Here is a 27739-nt window from a genome sequence, read left to right as displayed (position 1 = left end):
CACCAATGGTCAATACCAAAATCAGATTGATTATATTCTTTGCAGCCAAAGATGGAAAAGCTCTATAAAGTCAGAAAAACAAGACCAGGAGCTTACTGTGACTCAGATTATGAGCTCTTTATTGCCAAATTCTGACTTAAATTGAAGAAAGTAGGGAAAACCACTAGGCCATTCAGTTCAGTAGCTCAGTTGTGTCTGACTCTTTGTGACCCCATGGACTGCAGCACACCAGTCTTCCCTGTCCATCACCAACTCCCAGAGCTTGCTCAAACTCATGTCCATTGAGCTGGTGACGCCATCCAACCATCTCATACTCTGTCATCCCCATCTCCTCCTTCTTTCTATCTTTCCCAGAATCAGGGACTTTTCCAATGAGTCAGTTCTTTGCATCAGGTGGCCAAAGTATTGGAGCTTCAGCTTCAGCATCAATCAGCCTTTCCAATGGATATTCAGGACAGATATCTTTTAGGATTGACTTATTTCATCTATTTGCAGTTCAAATAACTTTCAAGAGTGTTCTCCAACACCACATTTCAAAAGCATCAATTCTTTGGTGCTCAGCTTTATTTATAGTCCAACTGTAACATCCATACATGACTACTGCAAATTCAGGTATGCCTAAATCAAATCCCTTACAATTATAAAGTGGAAGTGACAAATAGATTATTAAATCTGATAGACAGGAGTTCCTGAAGAACTATGGATGGAGATTGATAACATTATACAGAAGGTGGTTATAAAAACCATGCCTAAGTAAAGGAAATGCAAAAAGCAAAAATGGTTATCTGGGGAGACCATACAAAGAGCTGAAAAAAGAAGAGAAATGAAAGGCAAAGGAGAAAAGAAAAAATATACCCATCTGAATGCAGTGTTTCAAAGACTAGCAAGGAGAGATAAGAAAGCCTTCTTAAGTGAGCAATGAAAATAAAGAGAGGAAAACAACAGAATGGGAAAGACTAGAGATCTCTTCAAAAAATCAGAGATACCAAGGGAACATTTCATGCCAAGATGGACACAATAAAGGACAGAAATTATATGGACCTAACAAAAGCAGAAGAGATGAAGAGGAGGCAAGATTTCACAGAACTCTATAAAAAAGATCTTCATGACACAGATAATCATGATGGTGTGATCACTCACCTAGAACCAGACATCCTGGAGTGTGAAGACATGTGGGCCTTAGGAAGCATCACTTCAAAGCTAGTGGAGGTGATGGAATTCCAGTTGAGCTATTTAAAATCCTAAAAGATGATGCTGTGAAAATGCTGCACCCAATATGACAGCAAATATGGAAAACAGCAGTGGCACAAAACTGGAAAATGTCAGTTTTCATTCAAATCCCAAAGAAAGGCAATGCCAAAGAATGTTCAAACTACTGGACAATTGCACTCATTTCAATGAATAATGATCAAAATCATTCAAGCAAGGCTTCAATAGTATGTGAACCAAGAGCTTCCAGATGGACAAGCTGGATTTAAAAAGGCAGAGGAACCAGAGGTCAAATTGCCAATATCCGTTGGATCAGATAAAACCAAGAGAATTCCAAAGAAACATCTACTTCTGCTTCTCTGAGTATGTGAAGGTCTTTGACTGTGTAGATCACAATAAGCTGTGGAAAATTCTTAAAGAGATTGAAATACCAAACCAGCTTATCTGCCTCATAAGAAACCCCTATGCTGGTCAAGAAGCAACAGTTAGAACCGGACATGGAACAATGGACTTGTTCCAAATTGGAAAAGGAATATATCAAGGCTGTGTATTGTCACTCTGCTTATTTAACTTATATGCAAAGTGCATCCTGTGAAATGCTTGGCTGGAAGAAGCACAAGATGGAATCAAGATTGCCAGGAGAAACATCAATAAACTCAGATATGCAGATGACACAGCCTTTATGGAAGAAAGTGAAGAGAAGCTAAAGAGCCACTTGATGAAGCTGAAAGAGGAGAGTGAAAAAGTTGGCTTAAAACTCAACATTCAAAAAATGGAGATCATGGCATCCAGTCCCATCACCCTATGGCAAATAGATGGAAGAACAGTGGAAACAGTGACAGACTAGTTTTCTTGGGCTCCAAAATCACTGTAGATGGTTACTGCAACCATGAAATTAAAAGACACTCTCCTTGGAAGTAAATCTATGTTAAACATAGACAGCATATTAAAGAGCAGAGACTTCAGTTTGCTGACACAGGTCTGTGTAGTCAAAGTTATGCTTTTTCCAGTAGTATTTATGGGTGTGAGAGTTGAACCATAAAGAAGGCTGAGCACCGAAGAATTGACAATTTCAAACTGTTGAGTTGGAGAAGACTCTTGAGAGTCCCTTGGATGGACTGCAAGGAGATCAAACCATTCAATCCTAAAGGGAATCAAACCTGAATATTCATTGGAAAGACTGATGCTGAAGCCTAAACTCCATTATTTGGCCATCTGATGTGACTCATTGGAAAAGACCCTGATGCTGGGAAGGGTTGAAGGTGGGAGGAAAAGGTGATGAGATAGGACAAGATGGTTGGATGGGCTTATGAAATCAATGGAGGTGAGTTTCAGCAAACTCCTGGAGATGATGAAGAAGAGGGAAGCCTGGCCTGTACTCCATGGTGTCACAAAGAGTTAGACATGACCGAATGACTGAACAACAACAGCAAATCTCACACACAGACCATATTTAGGGACTATTTTCACCCTTAAAAAGCTATATACTAGAGGGAGTTCCAAATATGTCAAACAATCATGACAGTAAGACAGGTAATATTTAAGATTTGCCCAATATTTTATGAAAACACAGTAGTGATGTACTGTGGACCCTTGAGCAGAACAACATATGTTTAAACTGCATAGATCTACTTACACATGGAGGAATTTTTTTTTTTTTTCAGTAGTAAATACTATAGCACTATATGCTCTGCAGTTGGTTGCATCAGAGGATACAGAACCCCTGAAAAAGAGAAATTGATAAGTGATAAACAGATTTTTGACTGTGTGGAAGGCCAGAACCCCAAACCCCAACATTGTTCAAGGTCAACTCTACTAAAAAAAAAAAAAATTAAGGAACTCAGGAGAACCTAATGAGATAACGTTTTTAAAAGAATACTGAACTGAACAAAAAAATTTGCTACCTAGATCACCTGGATTCAAAGTGGGAATATGTGGCAAAAATGGAATTTAGGACGGAAAACAATGTAAGTGAAAATGGAATTAGCCTAACATACATGAAAAGGTGGTAAGATATGATAATAAGTTTTGAGAAATGACAGTGGTTTTGTGTGCTAGACTAAATTGTGTTTGCTTTTTCCTAGGAAGAGTAATAATTCACTGATGATTTTCACATGCTGAGGAATGACTTGCTCAGAGTATATTTTAAAAGATGACTGGCACACATTCCACCAGAACAAGAGGTAATTACACTGTCTGTCCTTCTGCTAACAGTTACCCCTCTCTAGGATTTGCTGTACTCAGTTGCTCAGTCGTGTCTGATTCTTTGCAACCCTGTGGACTGGGGCCTGCCAGGCTCTTCTGTCCATGGGATTCTCTAGGCAAGAATACTGGACTGGGTTGCCATTTTCTCCTCTGCTAGGACTTGCTGAACACCCATAAACTCACCCAGGGCTCTATTGTTTTTAGTACCCAAAGCCCAGGAGTTACCTCATACATGCTTAAGTGTGATGGAAAGAATGCTAAGTGACTTGGTTCTTATTCAACTTTTCAGTTCTTAAAATAAAATAATTTACCCATTCTTACTAGCTCATCTCTGTTTAGCAGCAGCAAGTATTCTTCAACAAGAGACTCTTGGAGCGGGAGAAATTATTTTTCTCAAGAAAAGAAGACTCAATGGGAAAGTGGAATAGTACCAGCTGTACTTTTTCATCTGTAGCTTCTGGTCTCAAGACAGACTATTCACTAGTTTCAGACCCTTATTTCTGAGAGGAAACTTAACCACCCCACCCCCTTTTATTCAAGACCAGTATCTACTGAATTCTATTTGGCTGCTTATGTTTCTTTTTACATAAGACATGTGAAGGATCATTTGTGTTTCAAACATCGAATATACAAGCTGTGGGCAACTGCTTAATGTATGGAGACAATTCTGAAAATATTGTTATTATTATTATTTTAATATATTCGTTCAATAAACACTGATTGGCTAGCCGCCAACCAACATTGTGCTGAGAAAAGCTCGGGTGGAACAGAACACCACCTAGTGGTGCTCATAGCATACCAGAAAACACACAGTGATCAAAACATATGAAAGTAAAATTTAAACTGCACTTAGTATTCTTGCCTGGAGAATCCCGTGGACAGAGGAGCCTGGTGGGCTGCCGTCTATGGGGTCGCACAGAGTCGGACACGACTGAAGCAACTTAGCAGCAGCAGCAGAGTTTTGAAGGAAAAGAATAAGCTGCAATGAGAGAAAATTGAAGCAGATGACAAAGAAGATGTCTCTAAGGAGGGCACACAGATTACAATCTGATGATGAGAAAAAACCATCCAAGGTAAGAGTGAGAGTTGGACATGCTGTCAGGAGTGTTAACACATGCATTACAGGTCATAGGGAAGAAAAGACTTTGTCCCATAAGAGGTAGTAAAAACAGACAATGTGAACCTTAACTCATGAATGGAAACATATTTTAAAAATTTTAATAGAGAGATGTGATCTTATTTAGATGCTTAAAACATCCTTCCTGTTCTGTATTGAAGGGGCTGGAAGGGTGTGAAAAGTATGAATGAAGACACCAAATAGACTATTGCATTTATTGCATGAAAGGTAATGATGGCTTGACCAATGGTTTTAGGAAATCAAACTGATAGATAAGACTATATTTTTAAATATAGTCTATAAAATTATCAAGACACAACACTAAACAACAGAATGATGGCGATACATTTCCAGAGTAGAAAAGAATCATTACAGGAATATGTTAGAACAAGCTGTTCAACACATAGCACTGTTTTTGTTAAATATTAAGTCCCCATGAAATATTAAAATAACGATGCTAAACAAATCATTGATTATATAAGAATGTACTGCAAGAATTATGAAGTGGAGATATAGTTTGGGGATGTACCAATGCACAGAGAGTCTTATGGTTTTTTGAACAGATGGAAGTGTTTTAGAAGAAAATGCAGGGGGAAAAAAAAGGATAAAAGATTGAAGATACAGCTCCAAGAAATTACAGAAAATCCAGAATAAAGAGAATAATTCAAGATAGGAGACAGGAGTAGCAAAAGAGGTAGGAAGTATGGGAGAAACCAAATGTTTCAGCAGATAGTGATCAGTTTAGTTAAATATTGTTGAGAATTTGAATAAAATGAAGACCTCAAATTTTGCTTTGAATTTAATAACATGATTATATTTCTGAGAATTTACAGTAACATTTTTAGTGGTATGATGACACAATAGCTGGATTAGAATGGCTAGAAGAAAGAATGGAATGTGTGAGATTTGGCCAATATATCTCTCAAAATGTGTGTCTAGAACATAGAATGTGAAGAGAGAAGTAATTAGATAAAGATGTCTCTTCAAAAAATGTTACCTTTTAGTTTTTTCCAATGAAAGTTTACTAACTCCAAAATATGTAACTATGTACCAGAGATCATTCTAACCCTGGCCATTAAAGGGAAAGGGGAACAAAAGCAGCCTACTGCATAGAGAAATGACTATTTTACTGGTAAAGACAAACAAACTGTCATATAATTAACAATTCTGATTAGGATATGGGCTATATATATTAATTTCATGTAGAAATTTTTAAAAAGTTAGAAATAAAAATGTTTAACCCTGTGGTATAGGTATGTGTGTGCATACTAAGTCACTTTAGTCATGTCCAGCTCTTTGAAACCCTATAGACTGTAGCCCAAAAGTATGTGAATATTACATATTTTACACCAAAGTATTCTTAACCCTTGACCTCTAATCATTAAGACAGTATTTATTATTATTATTATTATGGGTGAATCATATCAATCTTCAGAATGTCATCCCTGCTTTCAGGTTGACACCCACTTTACCTTCCGTTTCCCAGTCACATTAGATAACTGCCTCTTATCCTCTATAGGACAGGAACACTGAATTAGTTAGTGTCTTAACCAGGGGGAAAAAAAAAAAGAAGAAGAAAGAAACAAGAACCACCACTAGCATTTATAATAGAGGGAACTAATTGCAGAGGTGAGGAAAGAGCTGAGAGATCCAACAAGATGATAGTGAGGTAAGCAGAGATTAGCCACAACATGAAGCCATTGCAGGCAGAATGGGAAAGGCAGGGCCCATGGGAACGGGATGTCTGGGGGATGGAGGCATGGGAGTGGAGGGGCAGGCATGGTGTCTGAGTCACCACCTGCACAAAAGAGAGGCGTGGAGATGTCTCCAGTTTCGCTCTTTCTCCCACCCTCTCCTAGGACCCTGGTACCTCCCCTGGGTAGAACTGAGCTGACTAGCAAGCTAGGAAGCTCAGCCTGCAGTGGGCTGGACTCCTCACAAAGCCTGAGAGGGGAGTGGGGAGAAGAGAAAGCACAAAGGCTCAGGACCGACTCGAACAAAAATTACAAAACCCACCACCTGGTAGCCCTAACACGCGGACTAGCAGGGTGAGCACATCGCCAGAACTGGACTGTACCCATGTCTTGGTGTTTACTGTGTTGACGTTGGTGGGATAATGCATTAATTTTCCATTGCTACAGAACAAATTATTACAAATTCAGTGACTTAAGACAACTTCCATCTAGCAGCTATAACTCTGTAGGTCAGTTGTCAGCCTGAGATCAGTTTATTGGCTGGGCTAAGTTCTTCTCCAAAGACTGGATGAAAATCTAATTCCAGGCTCATTTTCTGCCATTAGGAGCATTCAGTTCAGTGATGCCTGCTGGCTAGTTGTAAGTTTGAGGACCCATGTCCAGGCTGACTTACTTAGCAACTTATTTGCTTGGTTACTTTATCTTGGATCCTCTACTTGCTGTTTTCTTTATAAAAAGAAATGATAGAAGAACCTGATACCATATAAATAATCTGAATTGTTTCCTCTGATTATCAAAAACATATTTTATTTTATAAGGCAAATATTACCCAGAGTAAATTTTCAAAGAGCAACAAGCTGCACGTGGGTAAACCCAGTGTTATATTCTGGGGAAATTAGTATATATAAGCAGGCTGCCATCATGACTGTGCGATCTGTGAGTTGCAGAAGACCCTGTCATTAAAAGAACCCACCCCTGCCCCCCACACACAATTCAATGTTCTACTGCTGCTGATTTACATACTTAATAATTTCCTCAACAAGGGAATTTATATTTTTATTTGCATTGGTGTCCACAAATTCTATACACAATTTGCTATGTAAACAGTGACATATTAATAATATATATTTCAATAGCTTTGGGAAATTTTAAACTATTATTTTAGTAAGCTTTAAAAAGTAAATTTGGTCCATCAATTCTGATGCAAGTGGATTAATCTACAGAGTTAATTGATACAGAACTGATTGTGACCTCTGGAATTGTTGTTGTAGTTTGCTATATTACATACTCATCATTTTAAGTAGAAAATAAGAATGGAGCACAATATTACATTGTCAAGTGTAAAATTTGGACTACAATGCTTGGACTGCAAGATCAAGTCAATCAATCCTAAAGTAAATCAACCTGGAATATTCATTGGAAGCACTGAAGCTGAAGCTCCAATACTTTGGGCACCTAATGTGAAGAGCTGACACACTAGAAAAGATTGATTTTGCGAAAGACTGAAGGCATAAGAAGAAGGGGATGGCAGAAGATGAGATGATTAGAGAGCATCACTAACTCAATGTGCATGAATTTGAGCAAACTCTGGGAGACAGTGAAGGAGAGGGATGCCTGGCCTGCTGCAGTCCATGGGGTAACAAAGAGTCAGACATGACTTGGACTGAACAGCAACAAAAACAAGTAATGAAAAATGATTCACTGGATTGTAAACTCATTTTAGTAATATGCACTATTTCGCCCAGATTCTTAGAACATGTTTGTGATCATTAAATTTAATTGAGAATGCTGTTTGTTAAACAGTCTGAGTAGAAGAATGTTTTTATTTTTTTAATCTAAAAAAATCAGCTATAGGGTAGAACCTTTCATAGCAAATGTTGAGAATATAACAGGAGGCAACAATACAGTGTAGTGATTGTGAGCATGGGTTCTGGCTCATCACTGCCTACCTGTGAATCCTGGCTATGTGAATCTCTCACTTTATGACTAACAAGAGTTAGGAGAAGGGCTACTGTCTCTTTCAAGTCATACTTTCTTAATTAACAGAAATGATCTAAGAGTAATTCTGCCTTAGGAGAGGCAATTATTTCCAGTTTCCTACTCTACCTCAATATTTGGATAGCTAATAAATTTCTCAAATTTAAAGTATTTAAATAGAATTCTCCATTTCCTAACTGGTATCCACCAGTATTCCTCAAATTAGTAAGTGGCACCTCTACTCAGCTGTTTAATAGGAACAGAAACCTAGGAATAATTTATGAAGCTTCTCTTCTCACTCCTGACATCTGTATATTAGCATATCGTACAGGTTCTGCTTCCCAAGTCTCTCCTGAAAATACCCTTACTGTCTACCGTGACTTTCACTTCAAGCCAGTCTCTTTCTTTCTCTCACCAAGACTATCACCAGCTCCAACAGGTGCCTCAGCCTCCATTCTTTCCCTGCTCCAAACTCCCTTAGAGTATACTATCTATGTAGCATTAACATAATATTTTTATAAGTCAAACTATATCCTGCTTCTACTCTAAATATTAAATATTCCAATGGTTTCCCATCACTTTCAGAATTAATTGCAAATTTAGAACAAATAAACTAGTAAATCACCCTGAACAATCTCTCTCCTGGCTATGTGGATGACTTGAATTCCATACACCAATGGTCTTTACTTATCCTTGCTACCTATACTCCCATCTTGCTATTGCTCAAATATACAAAGTTTGTTTCTGTCTTAGGGCCTTCTTTTCACCTTTCCTAAGATATTTACTGATGCGTTAATTCAGATCCTTGATCAAAGGACACTTCCCTGATCACTAGTCCAAAACATCCTCCCTGTTTTTCCCTGTTATTTATCTGGCAAAATCATGTGTTTCAATCAATCATTACTATCACTGACTCAATTGACATGAGTCTGAGTGAACTCCAGGAGTTGGTGATGGACAGGGAGGCCTGGCGTGCTGCGATTCATGGGGTCGCAAAGAGTCAGACACGACTGAGCGACTTATCTGATCTGATCTGATTAACAGTTTATATTAATTAACTAATTCTGATTCCTTTACTAAAATACAAGCTATGTGACAGGAGAAACTTTGCCAATCTTGTTGACTAGCTCATTCTCAGCACTTAAAAAGGTCATTGGCACTTAGAAATTGACCAATAAGTATTTATTGAGCAAAGACTAGAGAGCTATACAGTGTCAGTTAAAGTGTTGATAATGTTGATAACCATATTTTCATAAAGCTTTGGTTCAAAAAGTCCTATTTCCAAGTTTTCCTTAAATATAGGTTCAGAAATTTTAAAAATATATTTTTTAAAGTCATGAAATTTTGTAGAATGATGATCACCTTGATACACATTTTTTTGTTCAGTCACTCAGTTGTGTCTGACTCTTTGTGACTCCATGGACTGAAGCACAAAAGGCTTCCCTGTCCATCACCAACACCTGGAGCCTCCTCAAACTCATGTTCATTGAGTCCGTGATGCCATCCAACAATCTCATCCTCTGGCATCCCCTGTTACTCCTGCTTTCGATCTTCCCCAGCATCAGGGTCTTTTCCAGTGAGTCGGCTCTTCACATCAGGTGGCCAAAGTATTGAGCTTCAGCTTCAGCATAAATCCTTTGAATGGATATTTAGGATTGATGTTCTTTAGGACTGATTGGTTTGAATCTCCTTGCAGTCCAAGGAACTCACAAGAACCTTCTCCAACAATACAGTTTGAAAGCATCAATTCTTAGGTGCTCAGCCTTCTTTACAGTCCAACTGTCATACCTATACATGACCACTGGAAAAACCATAGCTTTGACTACACACACCTTTGTCAGCAAAGTAGTGTCTTTACTTTTTAATATGCTGTCTAGGTTTGTCATAGTTTTTCTTCCAAGGAAGAAGTGTCTTTTAATTTCATGGCTGCAGTTACCATCTGCAGTGACTTTGGAGCCCAAGAAAATAAAGTCTGTCACAGTTTCATTGTTTCCCCATCTATTCGGCATGAAATGTTGGGACCAGATGCCATGATCTTCATTTTTGGAATTCTAAGTTTTAAACCTGTTTTTTCACTCTCCTCCTTCAGCTTCATCAAAAGACTCTTTAGTTCCTCTTTGCTTTCCTGCCTTTAGAGTGGTGCCATCTGCATATCTGAGGTTACTGATATTTCTCCCTAAAATTTTGATTCCAGTTGATTCTTCCTCCAGCCTAGCATTTTGCATAATGTACTCTGCATGTAAGTTAAATAAGCAGGTAACAATATATAGCCTTGATGTACTCCTTTTCCAATTTGGTGTCTGGGGCTCAGTCAGTAAAGAGTCTGCCCACAATGTGGAAGACCCGGTTCAACCCCTGGGTAGGAAGATTCCCCTGGAGAAGGAAGTGGCAACCCACTCCAGTATTCTTGCCTGGAGAATTCTATGGATGGAGGAGGCTGGTGGGCTACAGTCCATGGGGTCACGAAGAGTCTGACATGACTGAGAGACTAACACATTCTTCTATTTGGAAGAAGTCCATTGGTCCATGTCCAGTTCTAACTGTTTCTTCTTGGCCTGCATGCAGGTTTCTCAGGAGGCAGGTAAGGTAGTCTGGTATCCCTATCTCTTTAAGAATTTTCCACAGTTTGTTGTGATCTACACAGTCAAAGACTTTATTGTAGTTAATGAAGAAGAAGTATATGTTTTTCTGGAATTCTCTTGTTTTGTCTACAATCCAATGGATGCTAGCAATTTGATCTCTGATTCCTCTACCTTCTCTAAAACCATCTTGAACATCTGGAAGTTCTCGGTTCATGTACTGTTGAAGCCTAGCTTGGAGAATTTTGAGCATTACTTTGCTAGTGTGTGAGATGAGTGCAATTATGAGGTAGTTTGAACATTCTTTGACATTGTCTTTCTTTGGAATTGGAATGAAAACTGACCTTTTCCAGTCTTGTGGCTACCTCTGAGTTTTAGAAATTTACTTGCATATTGAGTGCAACATTTTAACATCATCTTTTAGGGTTTGAAATAGCTCAGCTGGAATTCAATCCCATCCACTAGCTTTGTTGATAGTTATGCTTCCTAAGGCCCACTTGGCTTCACATTTCAGGATGTCTGGCTCTAGGTGAGTGATCACACCATCATGTTTATCTGGATCACTAACACCTCTTTTGCATCATTCTTCTGTGTAATCCTGCCACCTGTTCTTAATATCTTCTGCTTCTGGCACATATTAAGTTTCAATAAATATCAGTGAATGAAACATATAATTTTAAGCACTCAATACATGTTTAATAGATGAATAAATAGTGAATGAAACTGTACTGGCCAAATAAGTTACTATGGTAACCATGAAGTTAAGAAATGGCAAAACCAATACAATATTGTAAAGTAAAAAATAACATTAAAAAATAAAAGGCAGAGGATGTCAAAAAATAAATAAAAATAAAGATAAAAGGCAAGATCAAAAAAAAAAAAAAGAAAGAAATACACAGAATTAAAGGCTTACTGAATTAGAGCACAGCTAAATATTTGAAATGCTATATCTTTCATTGTAATCAGTTATGGAAAGAGAAAAGTTACATCATCTATGAGTTGATTTTTAAATTTAATTTTATTGTAGCTAATAAAAAATATTTTCAGAAAGACCAGGTGAAACAACACTTGATGTATTAAGGATGAAAATTCTAAATGCTATAACAATAACCTCCAAAATTTTTCTATATTAATATAATGTACATGTATTTTCCATTCACATGAAGATATTCATATATTCTCCTTATGTGGGTCCTTAGGAACTTGGGCTACTTCCTTTTTGCGACTCCCATCTTTAATCTGTGTTTTCAGAAGTCAACACACAGTGGGAGAGTCTGGAGAATCACACATGGTGCATTCACATTTCACTTTTTACTATTTTCTATATGTTAGATTTTTAAGGTAGTTCTATAACACTGATCTTTGACCTTTAAATAATGTGTGAGTTAAAAGTACATACAGAATACATGTTGGAGAAGACTCTTGAGAGTTCCTTGGACTGCAAGGAGATCTAACCAGTCCATCCTAAAGGAAATCAGTCCTGAATATTCACTGGAAGGACCGATGTTAAAGCTGAAACTCCAATACTCTGGCTACCTGATGAGAAGAACTGACTCATTTGAAAAGACCCTGATGCTGGGAAAGATTGAAGGTGGGAGGAGAAGGGGATGACAGAGGATGAGATGGTTGAATGGCATCACTGACTCAATGGACATGAGTTTGAGTAAACTCTGGGAGCTGGTGATGGACAGGGAGGTCTGGCGTGCTGCAGTTCATGGGGTTGCAAAGAGCCAGACATGACTGAGCAACTGAACTGAACTGAACTTCTTTACGGTCCAACTCCCACATCCATACATGACTACTGGAAAAATCACTTTAACTCCTTTCAAATTATTTTTAAAGACTCAGGACATAAATACAAGCAAGCACATATGATTATGAATACATAAATAAATCTTAATAGGGGTGATATGGGGGGTGAGAGGGAGATCCAAGAGGGAGGGGATACATGTAAACATACAGCTGATTCACTTTGTACAGCCGAAATCAATACAATATGGTAAAACAACTATACCCCAATAAATTTTTAAAAAACATTTTCATTATGAAGATATTTTTCTTCTTAAGAGTTTCAACAACTTTGTAATAAATGAGGAAGAACTTTAATTTAAATAATTGGCTTATAAAAGGCCAATATTAAATCAAAATGCAATTTAATGAAGAAGACTGACCAAAGGAAAAACTAATACAGTCCCAGTATTTGGTCTCTGGTGATTAGGAGATTATACCTTTACAGACTTATCTAAACATCCTGCTTTTTCCTGTGTGACCAGTACATATGCAATATTTTACAACTTTATTTGAGTTGTTTTTTTCTTTCTAGGCTGTAAACCAGATGCTTTTAATTTCTTCCTTAGAAAATGTTTTGAATTAAACATAATGAAAAAGTTTATGGTTTTCACTAATAAACTCATATACACTGTATAACTCATAATGCACTGTATGGGGAAAACATGTAGAATTTCTGATCATTTAAACTTGCTAAGGTGTGTTTTATGGTCCATAATGTAGTCTATCTTGAAGAAAGTTCTATGTGAGCCTCAGAAGAATGTGTATTTTTCTGTTTGGGGTTGAAATAGTCTGTAGATGTAAATTATACCTGGTTGATTAGTGCTGCTATTGAGTTCAACTATATGTTTTTTCCTGGCTTGTTGGATTTCTTCATTTCTCATAGAGGGTTTTTTAATTCTTCAACTATAATAGTCAACTTATCTATATCTCCTTGCAGTCATATTGGTTTCTGCCTCACATATTTTGACACTCTGCTGTTGTAGATAGGCACATACACAATAACAATTGTTATGTATTCTTTAGGTTTGACCCCTATATCATTATGTAAAGTTCCTCTTTATCTTGTCACTCTTGGTTGAAATATCCTGTATATTAGTTGATTCAAACTATTAATTGTATTACTCAAATCTTATTTATTGTTACTATTTGTTTTGTCTTCTTTCTATTGCTTAAGAAGCCATCTTATCTCTTAAGTATTATTAAACTTCCATCTACAAAAAAAAAAAAAGTACATACAGAATACATAACTGCAAACAAAAAAATGATAACTAAAACAAAATTCATATTTTGAACAAATTAGACACAATGCTGGAGAAATACTGGAGCAAGAAAGTAGGGCTACCTACGAATGTCTTTAGTGTTAGGAAACAGGCATTTATTTCCCCAAAATCAAAACAGTATATTCAAATAATATAATTACTTTTTAAGTAATTTTAAAGGAGAATCCCTGATCCATTTATACTTGTTTATGAATGTAAAGCAACACTCTCTCCTATGAGCTAAAAAATGATTTATTTATATGTAAATTATTTTATAAGTATATGGCAGAAATATTCTATTCAGGAAGAAATATTCTATTCAGAAACTAAGAAAAGGAACTTTGCTTATATTGTAGCAAAATTCAGATTAAAAGGATTCAGAAAAACAAAAGAAAAAATCTTCAAATTATCTACTGTACATACTGTGATTTATATTTGTTTCCAACTAAATTTGACATTTAGAGCAGAAAAGTGTAGAATATGTAACAGAGCTTTTATTTCCATATTGAGTACCATATATAACAGATTTCTTGTTGGAAAAACATATCCTCAAAACAAATGGAAAGTAGTATTTTAAAGGAATCTCTAACTATGTTTAGGCATTTAGCTGAGCAGAAGTAAAATTTGAAGAATTGAATTAATCTTGAAACATACAAAAAATTTGCTGTAGAGCAAATGTTAGAAGCATTTTCTACACAATAAGGTGATGATTCAACCAAATTAATATAAAAAAACAAAGGATCACAAAACTAACTTAACAGTTCTCATAGACAAAGAAACTATGAGCTTGACTATAGCCATTGTCATTTGCAGACCTTCTCCATTGGTATTCTTTGTGGTAATGAGATACGGAGAATCATCTGTTTGCCTCCCAGCTCTCAAAGAACAGAGGCCACTGACACATGAACATACCCATAGCCCGCTTCAGCAGTTCCCACCTGCCAGGGCTACTCACCTCTGGACCTTAGTTAACGCCTCTCCAGCTGGTCAAGGTAAATAGATGAGAGTAAGGTAGTCAGAAGTTTGAATTTGAAAACGTTATGTATTGAAACATATTTTCTGACTGATTTCAATATTTATTTTTCTAGGACACATGACTTTTCAGAGCTGTATACTTATCTTAGAATTCTTGTTGGTTATGAGTCATGTTTTAAGTTTTTAAAATATTGGTAGCCTTTGCAAATAAATACTGTTTCTGAAACAGTGCAAAAATGCCATTTAATAGTCCTTATTTTGATATTTTGGTAGATAAGTGGACCCCAGTTCCACTTCATTTTGACTTAACTGTCAGTAAAACTTATTTAAAAGGCCTATACTACTTGCCTCATTATGATTTTATTTAATACCCTCTGATTTATTATATGTAAACTTATATTCCTATCAATTTATGATAAAAACACTCAATTTTTTAAAAATACATTTTTCCTATTGTAAGTATTTTGACATGTTTCATTTAATTTAGAAAATTACATCTGTGTCTCTTTTGCTGTCTCGCATACAGGGTTGTCATTACCATCTTTCTAAATTCCATATATGTGTGTTAGTATACTGTATTGGTGTTTTTCTTTCTGGCTTACTTCACTCTGATTTGGAAGAATGGCATTGAAACATGTATAATATCATATAAGAAATAAATCGCCAGTCCAGATTCAATGCAGGATACAGGAAGCTTGGGGCTGGTGCACTGGGATGACCCAGAGGGATGGTATGGGGACAGAGGTGGGAGGGGGGTTCAGGATGGGGAACACGTGTACACCTGTGGCAGATGCATGTTTATGTATGACAAAACTAATACAATATTGTAAAGTAAAAATAAATAATAATAAATAACAATAAAAAAATAAATTAAAAAAAATTCAAGTAAAAAAAAAGAAAATTAAATGATGCCATATTGTAAATAGTATATTACATACTTACTTCCAAAGTATTTCTTGAAACTCAGGATAATGAGAATGAGAATTATAGCCTTTAAAAAGGTATTATTTGCTTAAAAATAATGTTTAAAACCTATTGGAAATGATAAGCATATAGGTACACCACATCATATTTTCTCTGTATAATGTCTATTTTTTAGAGAATTATTTTGAAATATCTAATAGAAAATGTATTTTGCCTACTTAGAAAATAAAATGAAATGTCTAACTCACTAGCTGAAATACTCTTTTATTCTCAATAACAAAGACTTTCCCGTTTACACATCAAAAGTGTCCTTTCAGTTCAGTTCAGTTAAGTCACTCAGTCTTGTCCGACTCTTTGTGACCCCATGAATCACAGCACACCAGGCCTCCCTGTCTATCACCAACTCCCAGAGTCTACCCAAACCCATGTCCATTGAGTCAGTGATGCCATCCAAGCATCTCATCCTGTCATCCCCTTCTTCTCCTGCCTTCAATCTTTCCTAGCATCCGGGTCTTTTCAAATGAGTCAGCTCTTCAGATCAGGTGCCAAAGTACTGGAGTTTCAGCTTCAACATCAGTCCTTCCAATGAACACCCAGGACTGATCTCCTTTATGCTGGACTATTTGGATCTCCTTGCAGTCCAAGAGACTCTCAAGAGTCTTCTCCAATACCACAGTTCAAAAGCATCAATTCTTCAGTGCTCAACTTTCTTTATAGCCCAACTCTCACATCCATGTGTGTGTGTGTGTGTGTGTGTGTGTGAAGTCGCTCAGTCGTGTCCGACTCTTTGTGACCCCGTGGACTGTAGCCCACCAGGCTCCTCCATCCATGAGATTCTCCAGGCAAGAATACTGAAGTGGGTTGCCATTTCCTTCTCCAGGGGATCTTCCCGACCCAGGGATCGAACCCAGGCCTTCCTCTTTGCAGGCAGACACTTTAACCTCTGAGCCACCAGGGAAGCCCTCTCACATCCATACACAACCACTAAAAAAAGAAAAAAACAAACAAACATAGCCTTGACTAGATGGACCTTTGTTGGCAAAGTAATGTCTCTGTTTTTCAATACGCTGTCTAGGTTGGTCATTGATGCTTTTGAACTGTAGTTTTGGAGAATACTCTTGAGAGTCCCTTGGACTGTAAGGAAATCCAACCAGTCCATTCTAAAGGAGATCAGTCCTGGGTGTTCTTCAGAAGGAATGATGCTGAAGCTGAAACTCCAATACTTTGGCCACCTCATGCAAAGAGTAGACTCATTGGAAAAGACTCTGATGCTGGGAGGGATTGGGATCAGGAAGAAAAGGGGATGACAGAGGATGAGATGGCTGCACGGCATAACCGACTCGATGGACGTATGAGTGAACTCCAGGAGTTGGTGATGGACAAGGAGGCCTGGTATCCTGCAGTTCATGGGGTCGCAAAGAGTGGGACATGACTGAGTGACTGAACTGAACTGAACTGAACTGAGGTTGGTCATAACTTTCCTTCCAAGGAGTACGTGTCTTTTAATTTCATGGCTCCAATCACCATCTACCGTGATTTTGGAGCCCAGAAAAATAAAGTCAGCTACTGTTTCCACTGTTTCCCCATCTATTTGCCATGAAGTGATGGGACTGGATGCCATGATCTTAGTTTTCTGAATGTTGAGCTTCAAGCCAACTTTTTCACTTTCCTCTTCACTTTCATCAAGAGGCTTTTGAGTTCTTCACTTTCTGCCCTAAGGGTGGTGTCATCTCCATATCTGAGATTATTGATGTTTCTCCTGACAATCTTGATTCCAGCTTGTGCTTCTTCCAGCCCAGCATTTCTCATGATGTACTCTGCATATAAGTTAAATGGGCAGGGTAACAATATATAGCCTTGACATACTCCTTTTCCTATTTGGAACCAGTCTGTTGTTCCATGTCCAGTTCTAACGGTTGCTTCCTGACCTGCATATAGGTTTCTCAAGAGGCAGATAAGGTGGTCTGGTATTCCCATCTCTTGAAGAATTTTCCACAGTTTATTGTGATCCACACAGTCAAAGGCTTCTGCATAGTCAATAAAGCAGAAATATATGTTAGTTTGGAACAAATCTGTTATTCTAAATAACACCATCTGTTCTGAGTATGATCACTCCTGGGGGTGGGAATAATAGGACCCTGCATATAGTTTGAGAAGCTGCTAAGCCTCTTCATACACTTGTATTAGAAATATTGTTTACAGAGATATGTTTGTCTGCAAATGTGCTTCCTGGGTGTCTCAGTGGGTAAAGAACCCACCTGCAATGCAGGAGACACAGGAGATGCAGGTTTGGTTTCTAGATCAGGAAGCCCCTGCCCTCCCATGGCAACCCACTCAGGTATTCTTGCCTAGAGAATCCTGTGGAATGAGGAGCCTGGTGGGCTACAATCCAAAGGGTGGCAAACAGTCAGACACGACTGAGTGACTAAGCACACTGCACACATTTGTCTGCATATACATAATGGGTATAATAGGTTGGCAGTTGTAATTTGCAGAAGTTTCAGCCCAGGACTTAATTCATTTTCTTCTTCATTTCTTTTCTCTCGTTTTCCCTCTCTTTATTCTTTCCCTTCTTTCCTTCCTTCCGTTTCCTCTCTGAAGGGCTAAAACAGACAAGCATTTTCTTGCATGATATTCTCCAAACTACTGGTTTGGCAGCATTAAATATTGGCACATCCTCAGAAAGCTATTTACTCAAATATTTCATTTCCACTGGAGAGCTTTCAGCAAAACACTGTCTTCCTTTTTCTGCAGATGTCTCCTCTTCTCAGTTTCTGAATTTTGGTGTTTAGGACCCAGCAAAAATTGTCATGAGCAAAACACCTGTATCACATATGCCCATCCAAAAACAGGTGGGTGAACCTGGACTTTTTTTCCCTGATAGGGAAGAGAGTGCCCTATTTATCATCTCTTCCTTTAATGGCTGATTTTATTTTTCCTACACAATCTTTATTATCTGTGAGCTCCCAGACTGCTGCCTTGTCTGCTATCACAATGAGTTCAGTAATTAGTGGCGTTCCTTGGGCTGATGTTGAGTTAAACAGACACTCATTACTCTCCCGTGGATTCCTGCTCAGAACCTCCTTCACAAGTGCACCTGCAGTCATCTCTCCTGGGACTCAAGAGGATACTGAAGAATATTCAGCTGTTTTGTTAACTTCAAGAGAGTCCTGGAGACCGTTGAGCTCCTCTAAGTCTCCCATTTTCCCTGCTAAGATAACTGTATTCAAACAGGTAGTCATCTTAAGCTCAGCAGCTCTGCACACGTTCACTACGCAAGCCTCCACTCCCAGCGAAGATCAGGCTGTTACCATCCAGGCAAGGAGAGACACACAAACATCAAACCACAGGCTGCTGATTCTCTAAGTGAATTAAGCAAACATGTGGAACGTGCTCTGTGACTGAAATAAAATCCTCTCATGAATTCTCAGATCAAGTTTTGCATAGCAAACAGTCCCACTTTTATGAGACATTCTGGATGAATTCAGCGGTATTAGCCAGCTGGTTCACACTAATGGGAACTCAGGCTATCACTGCTGGGCCTTTGTTTCCTTCTGTTGCTGAAATCACTCCTTCAGTGGCAATCACAGAGCTGTCATCTTTATTTCCTTCTAAACAGAGTATAGAAAGAAGAGTTTTACTCTCACCCGTAGAAGAATACATTACCCTATCCAGTAATTTGGATGTTAATTTATGTTTGAATAAGATGTGTTCACTCATCATGCCTTCCCAAACTGTCCCTTCAGACCTGATGAATTCTGATTTGACTTCAAAACTGACTACTGATGATCCTTCAGTGTCAGAAAACATTTCAAAACTATTGAAAATAGGATGGCGTGGTATAACTTTGGGTCCCACTGAGATGCTAAATCAAGAAAAGTTATTCAACCTGCAAGAGCATGAAGGGTCTTATGCCCACTTCAAACCTCACACAAGGGACGGTTCTCTAGATTTTGAAATCAATTTACAAAGTCATCCTGAATCTATGCATTCAAATGACCTCAAAAAACAACTTGCCACCACACATAGACTCTATGTCTGATTTCTCAGAAGTAACCTCTCCTGTAACATTTTCTGCAGTTTCAGCAACTCAATCATTTTCTTTTTTTTTTTTTTTTTGGTTTTAATTTTATTTTATTTTTAAACTTTACATAATTGTATTAGTTTTGCCAAACATCAAAATGAATCCACCACAGGTATACATGTGTTCCCCATCCTGAACCCTCCTCCCTCCTCCCTCCCCATACCATCCCTCTGGGTCGTCCCAGTGCACCAGCCCCAAGCATCCAGTATCGTGCATCGAACCTGGACTGGCAACTCGTTTCTTACATGATATTTTACATGTTACAATGTCATTCTCCCAAATCTTCCCACCCTCTCCCTCTCCCACAGAGTCCATAAGACTGTTCTATACATCAGTGTCTCTTTTGCTGTCTCATACACAGGGTTATTGTTACCATCTTTCTAAATTCCATATATATGCGTTAGAATACTGTATTTATGTTTTTCCTTCTGGCTTACTTCACTCTGTATAATAGGCTCCAGTTTCATCCACCTCATTAGAACTGATTCAAATGTATTCTTTTTAATGGCTGAGTAATACTCCATTGTGTATATGTACCACAGCTTTCTTATCCATTCATCTGCTGATGGACATCTAGGTTGCTTCCATGTCTTGGCTATTATAAACAGTGCTGCGATGAACATTGGGGTACACGTGTCTCTTTCCCTTCTGGTTTCCTCAGTGTGTATGCCCAGCAGTGGGGTTGCTGGATCATAAGGCAGTTCTATTTCCAGTTTTTTAAGGAATCTCCACACTGTTCTCCATAGTGGCTGGACTAGTTTGCATTCCCACCAACAGTGTAAGAGGGTTCCCTTTTCTCCACACCCTCTCCAGCATTTATTATTTGTAGACTTTTGGATCGCAGCCATTCTGACTGGTGTGAAATGGTACCTCATAGTGGTTTTGATTTGCATTTCTCTGATAATGAGTGATGTTGAGCATCTTTTCATGTGTTTGTTAGCCATCTGTATGTCTTTTTTGGAGAAATGTCTATTTAGTTCTTTGGCCCATTTTTTTGATTGGGTCGTTTATTTTTCTGGAGTTGAGCTGTAGGAGTTGCTTGTATATTTTTGAGATTAGTTGTTTGTCGGTTGCTTCATTTGCTATTATTTTCTCCCATTCTGAAGGCTGTCTTTTCACCTTGCTAATAGTTTCCTTTGATGTGCAGAAGCTTTTAAGGTTAATTAGGTCCCATTTGTTTATTTTTGCTTTTATTTCCAATATTCTGGGAGGTGGGTCATAGAGGATCCTGCTGTGATGTATGTCGGAGAGTGTTTTGCCTATGTTCTCCTCTAGGAGTTTTATAGTTTCTGGTCTTACGTTTAGATCTTTAATCCATTTTGACTTTCTAACACCATACACAAAAATAAACTCAATCATTTTCAATACCGACTTCTGTTTCCATGTCTGAACTTATGCCAGGTTGGAAGTATTTTACAGGTTATTTGACCTTAACATCTGATTTGAAAGAAGAAGACATACCTTCTTCAGAATGGTCCAGATGGGAGCTATAGCCTGGTGAGAATGGTCAGAAATCTCCTGCAGCAATCCAGAGGCTTTCTATCACCACATCTCTAACTTGGTCTTCCCCAGAGTCTGTTCTGGCACCTCATCAACTGAGGATCTCTGGTGAGTTTCTCAGTTTTAGTTCAGTAAACTTTCAGAAATGATTTTCTTTTCTACAGAGAAGAAAGAGCCTGTTGTGGTCACAGGTGCTCTAAACAGCCACTTGTAATCAGGGAAGCAGCCAGTTCAGGGGAGATGGCCCCTGCTGTTGTACATGTCACGGGTGGTTATTCTTAACCTACTGCCACAAAGGCTCCCAGATCAATGCAGGGGTATGTTGGAGATGGCTATACCGCTGGCAAACAATCACAAACTGAACTAGTTCAATTCTTTACAATGGATCTTTCAAAGTTTAGAAATAACTCTTATTATTCTCATTTTTTGAAATGGCTTCTTTGTTGGACTGAACACAATATAACATACACTTTTGAACATTTTCTTCAGTGCTGGTATTTTTTTTTTTTTAAACTGGAAAGATGAACAAAACAAAACAAGGGTTATTGGGTTTTCCCATCCTACATGGTGTAGTTTATCATTTTTAATGCAAAACTGTGATACTTTCATTCTGTAAATAATTCAGAATATAAATTGATTTTACATCCTTTAATGAAAATACCATAGAGTGATTGAAAGAAAATAGTATTTCATATGGGAATTTGAATTCAGAGTTTGAAATCTTTAATGAAAAACCATTTTTCATAGATAACTGTTCTTAGTTCAACATACTTTTAGAAATTACTAATCTCTACCTTTGTAAATTACTATGAAGCTGAAACTTGGGAAGCATACAAAAAAAGTTTGAAAAGTTGTATTTAAAAGAAAGGATTGTTTTAATTATTTTTAAAGAAGTTCTATCTTATGGAATTTCAAGTGTAATTGTGGCAGTTAATTTTCCTTCAGTGAGAAATTTATTGGTTTTGTGTGTACATATGTATGGGTTTGTGTATATGCTTCAGAAGAAATGCATACTGTATTAATATTTTAAAGCTTTTATGTGTGTACATTATGGCTGGCAACTCAGAAATATGAATAACCAAATCATTATTTTTATGTTCAATATGATATGATTTCCTTTACAATTTTCTAAAAATATCATGTTTAATTATGAATTTAAATAAAGCATCTTCCTTGTACTTTTACAAGATGGTAGGTGATTGTATAACTTATGACTCATTGACAAAGCCTAACATCATTTCTCACATGCAAGGTTCTTAGTAAATGTAGCTGAGTTACACCTCCTCTCTGCAATACCCAATGAGACCTCTGATTATCTAGACAATCAGGATACAAATTCCACAATTCCAGGAAATCAAATCCTAGATTTGCCATTTACCAGCAAAATCTTTTCATGTTCCATTTTGCTCATCCATTCCATCTGCACACATTCTGTGATGGCTTTGACCTCCTCCATTCCCCTAGCTTCCATCTAGTTTCTTTCACTTCCCTAATCATTTTGGACATGATAATCAATCATTTCCAAGGCATGTTGGCATTTTCTGATATGTTACCCATTGTATTTGTCATGGTCAAATAAGGGAAAAGTTGTACACTCAAATTTAGTACTTAGGGAGTGTTTAATAAAAAGATTATTTACAAATGAGTACTTGGGGCGAATTTAATGAAAAGATTGTTTACAAATGCACGGGTAGAGTTTAAGGAAACAATAAGGAATAGTATGGTTTACAGAGACTAGTATTAATAGAATGCTATCACTTCCCATAGGTCTGAATGGGAAAGGAATGAACAGCTTACAAGGACCCAGAAACTATGGAGCATAGCTGTCAGTTTAGAGCCTTTAGGAGGAGAAGACAGGCAGGCCAAGGCAAACTAGTAGGAGAAGCCCAGAAGGTGTAGGCACAAGCTCACTCTTCTCTTGTCTCTGTTAATCAAACCCACTCAGGTTCTGGAAACGATCTTTAAAACCACATCTATTCTAATATTTTCATGTAAAGAAATGATGAGTTGGTCATAGTAGAATAACCTGCAGTGCTAAAACCTTGAGTAGGTTTTATGACACCGCCAGAGTATGTAGCTGATGCAGAGACTGTAGCTGATGCAGGGGAAATTCCTTGTATGTTTTTAAGTGATCTATCATGTACCGCTGTTTCCTCCATTCCATGCTATTTCCATACTAGAAAGTATAAAAGGCAGAGAGCCTGTAATTCTGGGTTCCCTTGCTCTGGTGGATTCCTCACATTTCACTGGGTTGCTGAGACAAAAAAGAAGATATCCCAAGCACCTTCTTGTGATCAGCAAAATATCAAGGCGCACTCTCTACTAATGTGCTTCCTAGAATGTGATGTGACTTTTGACATGTGTGGTTGCTGTTCTGCAATCCAGTGACAGCTCTGTTATTCTGAATGAATGATGTGTTCAGCCATCCCCTAAACAAATCCAGCCTTTGTGGTTTGGTCTAACTCATGAAGAAAATGAAGTTTAAGAGAAAAAAAAGGAATAATTTCTATCAGTTGGGAGAATGTAAATGAGAGAAACCAGAGCTGATCCAAATATTCTCTGATACCACTGAGTAACCACAATAGCACAACATGAAAAGTTTATGTGAATTCCATTTGTCCCATTCATACTTGTAACATTTCAAGTTAAAAAATCCAGTGCAGTATTAAAAAAATTCTAGAAAATGGCAAAAAAGATATTTTTCTCCAGGAATAAAAGGATGAGTCAGATTAAGGCATTTAATCATATAATTTACCACATTATTAAGTATAAAGAAATTGACACCCAATTTAAACTTTACTGAAAATGTTTAGAGAATGTTTATTTTTTCTTTTTTTCTGTTCTAGGGGATTTATATTATGTCCAGATCTTTTTGGTATATGTTATTATTAACAAACATAATAAATAGCTCACAACCACACTATTTATTCCCATTCTTAAAGTTGAAACATAAGAAGTAGTTCCATTAAACTTGTAAACTAATCAAAATGCCTTACATGCACATATTTCTTCTTGTGTTATTTAGAAAATCTAATAGGAAAATTAATTATTTAAATAACCCCAAAATAAAAATATCGCTGCTTATTACTATAAAGAAGTTTAAAAGGTGAAATTTGTTGAATACCTTACAAGTAGATAAATGAAGAAATAATATCTTTATTTGAGGACTCAGAAGTATGAGAACTTGATACCATGTAGACACTATATTTTAAAAGTATAAAGTAGTTTCAGACAAATTGAAATGGGATAGTCATTGGACCTTGATCAAGTCATTTTTTAAGTGGACGTGAGCAGGAAGAGAAATGTTGAAAAAAAAAAAAAATGACCATGAGAAAACTTGTTTATAATGTATAAAAATAAATGATCATGTTATTATGTTATTACAGGGATTCAGATAAAAAGAAATCAAATAAAAGTCCAGATATTTGGACTAGCTATATAGACTAGCTATATTTAGACTAGTTCAGTTCAGTTCAGTTGCTCAGTCACGTCCGACTCTTTGCGACCCCATGAATCACAGCACGCAAGGCCTCCCTGTCCATCACCAACTCCTGGAGTTCACTCAGACTCACGTCCATCGAGTCAGTGATGCCAACCAGCCATCACATCCTCTTTCGTCCCCTTCTCCTGCCCCTCCATCCCTCCCAGCATCAGAGTCTTCCAATGAGTCAACTATTTGCATGAGGGGGCCAAAGTACTGGAGTTTCAGCTTTAGCATCATTTCTTCCAAAGAAATCCCAGGGCTGATGTCCTTCAGAATGGACTTGTTGGATCTCCTTGCAGTCCAAGGGACTCTCAAGAGTCTTCTCCAACACCACAGTTCAAAAGCATCAATTTTTCGGTGCTCAGCCTTCTTCACAGTCCAACTCTCACATCCATACATGACCACAGGAAAAACCATAGCCTTGACTAGACGGACCTTTGTTGGTAAAGTAATGTCTCTGCTTTTGAATATGCTATCTAGGTTGGTCATAACTTTCCTTGCAAGGAGTAAGCGTCTTTTAATTTCACAGCTGCAGTCACAATCTGCAGTGATTTTGGAGCCCCCAAAAATAAAGTCTGACACTGTTTCCCCATCTATTTCCCATGAAGTGATGGGACCAGATGCCATGATCTTCGTTTTCTGAATGTTGAGCTTTAAGCCAACTTTTTCACTCTCCACTTTCACTTTCACCAAGAGGCTTTTTAGTTCCTCTTTACTTTCTGCCATAAGGGTGGTATCATCTGCATATCTGACGTTATTGATATTTCTCCCGGCAATCTCGATTCCAGCATGTGATTCTTCCAGTCCAGCGTTTCTTATGATGTACTCTGCATATAAGTTAAATAAGTAGGGTGACAATATACAGCCTTGATATACTCCTGTTCCTGTTTGGAACCAGTCTGTTGTTCCATGTCCAGTTCTAACTGTTGCTTCCTGACCTGCATACAGATTTCTCAAGAGGCCGGTCAGGTGGTCTGGTATTCCCATAGACATATAAAAAGGAGGGATTTTAATCAATAAAAATTTTAATACTTTGTTGAATTTAAATTTGTTGATATGTTCTGTTATTTTGAAAATTCTTCCTCTGTATCTTACATGGAAATAAATTCCATGAATATTAATTAGATATAATTTAAAAAATAAAACCTTAAATATCTAAATAAAAATTAATATTTCTATTATCTCTAAGTTTAAATTTTTAATCTCAAGAAAAAATAGAAGACTATAAATAAAATGTTGGAAGTGAGAATATTCATAATAGGGGCTTCCCTGGTAGCTCAGCTGGTAAAGAATCTGCCTGCAATGCAGGATACCTGGGTTTGATCCCTGGGTTGGGAAGTTCCTCTGGAGAAGGGAACTGCTACCCACTCCAATATTCTGTCCTGAAGAATTCCATGGATTGTATAGTTCATGGGATTGCAAAGAGTTGGACATGACTGAGCAAATAGAATAACTAAAATGAATACTCTTCTAAGTCAAAAATGGTCATAAACATAGTTAAAGCAGATATATGCAAAACCATGTTGCCTGCTAAGATAGACCTATGACTATAAAACACTTTGCTAAATTAAAGTGAAGAAACTGACCATTGGAATAGTAAAACATTTTGCTATAAGCAAAAAATATAAATATATTTCAAAATTAGAAGCAATTGAAGACAGCACATTTAGAATGAAACAAATGTTATCTGTTTGCCATTTTTATGTTTATTTTTCATTGTAATACTCTGATTAGTGAAGATTCTCTACTCTTTGTGGGGAAAGTAAATGTGTACCATCTTTTCAGAGGATTACTTGTCACCAGAAATGCTTAAGTATTAAAATACCAATTTCAAATTTAGAAAGTTATTGTTGCTGTTGTTTTTCAGTTGCTTAGTTGTATCTGACTCTGCAACAACATGGACTGTAGCATGCCAGGCTTTCCTGTCCTTCACCACATCCTGGAGGTTGCTCAAACTCATGTCCACTGAGTTGGTGATGCCATCCAACAATCTCATTCTCTGTTGTCACTTCTCTTTCTGCCTTCAATCTTTTCCAACATCAGGGTCTTTTCTAGTAAGTTGTCTGTTCACATCAGGTAGCCAAAATATTGGAGCTTCAGCTTCAGCATCAGTCCTTCCAAAGAATACTCAGGGTTAATTTCCTTTAGGATTGACTGACCATTGACCTCCTTGCTGACCAAGAGTCTTCACCAGCACCACAGGTCGAAAGCATACATTCTTCTGTGCTCAGCCTTATCTATGGTTCAACTCTCACATCCGGACATGACTGCTAAAAAACCATAGCCTTGACTATTTGGACCTTTATCAGCAAAGTCATGTCTCTTCTTTTTAATATGCTGTGTAGGTTTGTGATAGCTTTTCTTCCAAGGAGTAAGTGACTTTTAATTCCATGGCTGCATTCACCATCCTCAGTGATTTTGAAGCCCAAGAAAATAAAATCTGTCACTGTTTCCTCTCCCCAACCCATTTTCCATAAAGTGATGGGACTGGATGCCATGATCTTAATTGTTTAAATGTTGAATTTTAAGCCAGTTTTTACTCTTCCCTTTCACCTTCATCAGTAGGTTCCAGTTCCTCTTCACTTTCTGCCATTATGGTGGTGTCATCTGCATATCTGAGGTTATTGATAATTCTTCTGGCAATCTTGATTTCAGCTTGTGCTTCATCCAGTCTATTGTTTCCTATGATGTACTCTGTATAGAAGTTAAACAGGGTGACAATATACAGCCTTGACATACTCCTTCCCCAATTTTGAACCAGTCCATTGTTCCATGTTTGGTTCTAACTGTTGCTTCTTGACCTGCATACAGGTTTTATAGGAGGCAAGTAAAGTGGTCTGGTACTCTGATCTCTTAATTGTCCATAGTTTGTTGTGATCCAAAAAATCAAAGGCTTTAGCATAGTCATTATCCAACGGATGTTAGCAATTTGATTTCTTGT

This window comes from Bos indicus x Bos taurus, chromosome 9, assembly GCF_003369695.1.
Source record: "Bos indicus x Bos taurus breed Angus x Brahman F1 hybrid chromosome 9, Bos_hybrid_MaternalHap_v2.0, whole genome shotgun sequence".
NCBI classification, from domain to species: domain Eukaryota; kingdom Metazoa; phylum Chordata; class Mammalia; order Artiodactyla; family Bovidae; genus Bos; species Bos indicus x Bos taurus.
This window is presented reverse-complemented; position numbering follows the sequence as displayed.